General features: G+C 38.9%; 1 long non-coding RNA gene across 1 annotated transcript; it reads right to left on the bottom strand.

The window, feature by feature from the left end:
- Positions 1-2,551: 2,551 nt before the first annotated feature.
- LOC143281852 (uncharacterized) lies at positions 2,552-5,753 on the bottom strand. Its single transcript, XR_013055189.1, has 2 exons — positions 3,873-5,753; positions 2,552-3,762 (listed from the first exon to the last, which is right to left on the bottom strand). It is a non-coding gene; the product is annotated as an uncharacterized LOC143281852 (long non-coding RNA).
- Between the last annotated feature and the right edge of the window lie 293 nt (positions 5,754-6,046).

The following is a 6,046-nucleotide window of genomic DNA, read 5'->3' as shown; positions in this document are numbered from 1 at the left end:
CCAGAGAAAACGGCTAACTGTTGCAGTGTGATTGCGGTAATAGCCACGTCTCCTTTACCGCGGACTTAAAAAGAATTTTTAATTGCCCTTAAAGATTTTTTGAATGCCCAAGATACACCAGAATAATACCATTTAAACAGCGTTCTCAATGCGAATACCGCAATCGATTTATCGCCCTTTAAAAAAAAGCATGTTTATATGCTATATTTTTTAAAGTGAGTTAAGGAGCCACGGTAGTGTAATGGATAAGACAGTTTCTTCTCATCCGAACACGCGGGGTTCGAATCTGCCGTTAGGACTTTTCTCTCTCTCTCTCTCTCTCTCTCTCACTATTTTTCTTTTAACCCGAAGCTTTATAATAACAAATACAGAACACATTTTAACGATTAGATTTTTTTTTTAAAGTGTATCACAAGTGAGTCTTGAAGGCCTTGCCTCTCTTGTTTTTTGTTGTTGTTTTTTTGTTTGTTTGTTTTTTTGTTTTGTTTTGGTTTTGGTTTTGTTTTTTTTGTTTTTTTAACAAATAATACACTTTCTCATACCTGTTGTCGCAGTTTATTGCCAAACAACGATTAAACATTTTGCTGAAAATGTCTCCACTCTACTACTGTCCAGCAGCGAAATGTACGCTGCCAGCCTCTAACAAGATGGAGAACCGACTGCCGCGTGCGGCCTGCTCGTGTTACCGCGGCTGCCACTCAACTCCTTCCCATTCAGCTCAGTGGTCTCTGCAGGCCCTCTCTCCCTCCTCTCTGTCTCCTTGTCAGCATCTGCTGTTGACCGTTCTCTTTCACCTGTCAGCATCTGCTGTTGACCGTTCCCTTTCACCTGTCAGTATCTGCTGTTTACCGTTCTCTTTTTCACTTGTCAGTATCTGCCGTTGACCGTTCTCTTTCACCTGTCAGTATCTGCTGTTTACCGTTCTCTTTTTCACTTGTCAGTATCTGCTGTTTACCGTTCTCTTTCACCTGTCAGTATCTGCTGTTGACCGTTCCCTTTCACCTGTCAGTATCTGCTGTTGACCGTTCTCTTTTTCACTTGTCAGTATCTGCTGTTTACCGTTCTCTTTCACCTGTCAGCATCTGCTGTTTACCGTTCTCTTTCACCTGTCAGTATCTGCTGTTTACCGTTCTCTTTCACCTGTCAGCATCTGCTGTTGACCGTTCTCTTTTTCACTTGTCAGTATCTGCTGTTTACCGTTCTCTTTCACTTGTCAGTATCTGCTGTTTACCGTTCTCTTTTTCACTTGTCAGTATCTGCCGTTGACCGTTCTCTTTCACCTGTCAGTATCTGCTGTTTACCGTTCTCTTTTTCACTTGTCAGTATCTGCTGTTTACCGTTCTCTTTCACCTGTCAGTATCTGCCGTTTACCGTTCTCTTTCACCTGTCAGTATCTGCCGTTTACCGTTCTCTTTCACCTGTCAGTATGTGCTGTTTACCGTTCTCTTTTTCACTTGTCAGCATCTGCTGTTGACCGTTCTCTTTCACCTGTCAGTATCTGCTGTTGACCGTTCTCTTTCACCTGTCAGCATCTGCTGTTTACCGTTCTCTTTCACCTGTCAGTATCTGCTGTTTACCGTTCTCTTTCACCTGTCAGTATCTGCTGTTTACCGTTCTCTTTCACCTGTCAGTATCCGCCGTTTACCGTTCTCTTTCACCTGTCAGTATCTGCCGTTTACCGTTCTCTTTCACCTGTCAGTATCTGCTGTTTACGCGTGTGTGTGTTCTTTAATACTGCAGTGTTATTACTGTTGTTAGTTTTTAGGTATTGAGTGTTGTATTTTAATCCCAGGGTGTGCCTAGTTTTTAGTATAGGACAAGGAATCTTCATTTATTCATTCATTTATTAGCATTATTGGTATTTGATTATTCATCTATGTTATAAACTCTCCTTGATTTGGGGGCTTATTTATTATTGTAACCTACTTGTTTATGTTTGAAGGTCGTTTTACATGTTTTTAGTAATTTTTTCTAATGAGTGTGAAATGGAGACTGATGGCGGATGCATGGATATTTGATGCAGCTGAGATTGTGTGCTTCTGAGCGTATGCAAATCAGCTGAATGGCTTATGCTTTCTATATTTGTACTATATAGAATTTAACTGTGTGCCACCACACCAAGCATCTCCATTTAAGGACAATAAATTATCTTGTGATCTTGTGATCAGCTTATTTCTGTCAAAAATATTTAATGGACAAAGCACTATGGCTTGACAGTCTTGTTTCTCCTCTCATCATGAAACAGTGATGAGACAGGGACACAGACACTGACACTGAGACCACTACAGATGAGAAAGTACATGAAGTCAAAACCTTTCACACACACACACACAAAGTCAATGATTGTTTAATGTCTTTATTGTGTGAATGACATTTTGCTTACACTGGAGAGATGTGTGATAGATTATAGTTACGTGAAAATGGGCAGAAAGAAGCAAATAAATCTTTCAGTTACACAAAGATGTACACGCAAGCAGTAGTGTGACTACAGATGAGAAAGTACATGAAGTCAAAACCTTTCACACACACACACACACACACACAAAGTCAATGATTGTTTAATGTCTTTATTGTGTGAATGACATTTTGCTTACACTGGAGAGATGTGTGATAGATTATAGTTACGTGAAAATGGGCAGAAAGAAGCAAATAAATCTTTCAGTTACACAAAGATGTACACGCAAGCATATGTTGTTGTTGGTTTTTTTTTAAATAAAAGGGCACAGTTCCAAACTGGACAACATGCAAAGTGCACTCCACCAGTCAACATATGCATAATTAAAAGGTATCAACAGAACAAACTTAAAAATGGGTGGTATGAAATGTACAGATCAGCAAAGATCTTGAACAATTAAATAGGTCAGCCTTTAGTGCTATTCAAATATGCTACAATCAAAAGTCTTTCAGAGAAAGATACATCTTTTTCTTTTTCACTTCTTTTAAATCTGAATTGGAGGGAGTTGATGCATAATCAAGAATAGGCTGAGATTTTCACTTTCTGACTGAAAAACTACTCTTTCACTACATCAAATCAACTTCAGAAAAAGCAGCTAAAGAACTGAAAGCAAGACATGGAAAACGTTTCATAACAATCTCAACAGAAGGCATAAAATCTCACTTTTTTTCCTTAAACATTTCATTACGGCAAATATTTCATCTTAACTTTTTTCTGAAATATATTTCATTTCAGCAAATATTTAATCTGATCGTAAACACATTCAAATATTTCAGATCCAGTGAAATGCCCAATGCTGCTTGATTTTTGTTATAAACAGCAATCATTTTTTTAAATATCACTTTCATAAATAGAATTTTAAAACCTGACCAGCTGCTGTACAACAGTGGTCAGCGTAACGATGCTGAACAATGGAAGGTGATACAAAAGTAACTGTAGGCTTTTAAGAGATCACCATGGGATTTCTCAATGCCAGGTTTCATACATGTTTTTACTAATATTTCTTTTTAAACAGAAAAAAACACCGCAAAAGGGAAAAAATACCCATCATATCAGGAATTTAGAACCTAGAATGGCATGGTATTTTGAGTGCCAGCTTGAGCCCCTTGCATGAAGCATGGTGTCAACAGTTGTGTCGAGGAGAACAGCATTTTCAGTCAGAAAAACCTCTTTTTTCCCCCCATCACTATCTTACATTTAATGATAAATTCAGGTGGTACACTTCAATGGTGTTATTTATCAGAACATGTATGTTCAGTTTCAGTGATATAAACATCAAAATATATATTCAAAAAAATATTTCAGACCTGGGTAATTCTGAGTCAAAAACGTAAGTCAGCTGTTCTTTATCAGAACATGTATGTTCAGTTTCAGTGATATAAACATCAAAATATATATTCAAAAAAATATTTCAGACCTGGGTAATTCTGAGTCAAAAACGTAAGTCATTTCTTCTTCTTTTTTTCTTAAACATTTTTTTTAATGTATTAACTGTGCAATTGCACCTGTGCTTGATCAAACCCTTAGTTTACTCTGCAACTGCCTTTAATGGGAAAACATGGACTACTACATGTCATCTGCTTTGCAGATTAATTAATATTTGTAGCTATGCTGCGGTTTGTGACTAACATTTTTGTGTCTGCAAAACAAAGGATCAAATGACAAGAAGATTTAACCCCCACCCCCACCAAAAACAAAATGAATGAAAGAAAAAAGCAAAGCCCTGTCACGTTTTTCAAACCAATATGCAGACCAGGTCTCAATCATAATTTTCTTCAGAAATAAAGTAATCTGAAGGGAAGAATTAGGGAACCTGACATGAACCATAACTACTCCAAACAATTTCAAACATGAAGGGTTTTTTGTTTTTGCTTTTTGCTGCTTTGGTGTTGTTTTTACATGTTTATTTGTTGATTATTTTTCCTGGCTTATCCAAAATAATAAATCTGTCAGAAAAGCCACAGGACCTTGTAACATGGCTTAAGTTGTTTTCCTGGCTAAAGCCCCCTGGGCGTATTAATAATAATAATAATAATAATGGTATTTATATAGCGCTGAATCTTGTGCAGAGACAAATCAAAGCGCTTTCGCACCAGTCATTCACACGCATGCATAACTCTAAAACTGTAGAAACTACAGACAAGGAAGGGCAGGCAAGGGAGGCTATTTTGGGAAGCGGTGGGTATTACTCACTTCACAGTGAAGGAAAAACAAACAAAAAACAAAAAAGAACCATAATTCCTCCTCAGTCCAATAACATTATGGGATCACATAAATTACCCTTAATTTGCAACAACAAAGACTTCAACCTTTGAGCATTTCTAGCTGATCAAGCTCCAGCTCATGCACAATGTGTTAGTACTTTTTCTGTTCTGTCAGTGGCTGTCCTGAGGCTACAGCACAATGTGTTAGTACTTTTTACTGTTTTGTCAGTGGCTGTCCTGAGGCTACAGCACAATGTGTTAGTACTTGTTTTGTCAGTGGCTGTCCTGAGGCTACAGCACAATGTGTTAGTACTTTTTCTGTTCTGTCAGTGGCTGTCCTGAGGCTACAGCACAATGTGTTAGTACTTTTTACTGTTTTGTCAGTGGCTGTCCTGAGGCTACAGCACAATGTGTTAGTACTTGTTTTGTCAGTGGCTGTCCTGAGGCTACAGCACAATGTGTTAGTACTTGTTCTGTTTTGTCAGTGGCTGTCCTGAGGCTACAGCACAATGTGTTAGTACTTTTTCTGTCAGTGGCTGTCCTGAGGCTACAGCACAATGTGTTAGTACTTTTTCTGCTTTGTCAGTGGCTGTCCTGAGGCTACAGCACAATGTGTTAGTACTTGTTTTGTCAGTGGCTGTCTTGAGGCTACAGCACAATGTGTTAGTACTTTTTTCTGTTTTGTCAGTGGCTGTCCTGAGGCTACAGCACAATGTGTTAGTACTTTTTCTGTTCTGTCAGTGGCTGTCCTGAGGCTACAGCACAATGTGTTAGTACTTGTTTTGTCAGTGGCTGTCCTGAGGCTACAGCACAATGTGTTAGTACTTTTTTCTGTTTTGTCAGTGGCTGTCCTGAGGCTACAGCACAATGTGTTAGTACTTTTTCTGTTCTGTCAGTGGCTGTCCTGAGGCTACAGCACAATGTGTTAGTACTTTTTCTGTTTTGTCAGTGGCTGTCCTGAGGCTACAGCACAATGTGTTAGTACTTTTTCTGTTCTGTCAGTGGCTGTCCTGAGGCTACAGCACAATGTGTTAGTACTTGTTTTGTCAGTGGCTGTCCTGAGGCTACAGCACAATGTGTTAGTACTTTTTTCTGTTTTGTCAATGGCTGTCCTGAGGCTACAGCACAATGTGTTAGTACTTTTTCTGTTCTGTCAGTGGCTGTCCTGAGGCTACAGCACAATGTGTTAGTACTTGTTTTGTCAGTGGCTGTCCTGAGGCTACAGCACAATGTGTTAGTACTTTTTTCTGTTTTGTCAATGGCTGTCTTGAGGCTACAGCACAATGTGTTAGTACTTGTTCTGTTTTGTCAGTGGCTGTCCTGAGGCTACAGCACAATGTGTTAGTACTTTTTCTGTTTTGTCAGTGGCTGTCCTGAGGCTACAGCA

The sequence above is a fragment of the Babylonia areolata genome, chromosome 5, assembly GCF_041734735.1.
Source record: "Babylonia areolata isolate BAREFJ2019XMU chromosome 5, ASM4173473v1, whole genome shotgun sequence".
NCBI lineage: Eukaryota > Metazoa > Mollusca > Gastropoda > Neogastropoda > Buccinidae > Babylonia > Babylonia areolata.
This window is presented reverse-complemented; position numbering and strand designations above follow the sequence as displayed.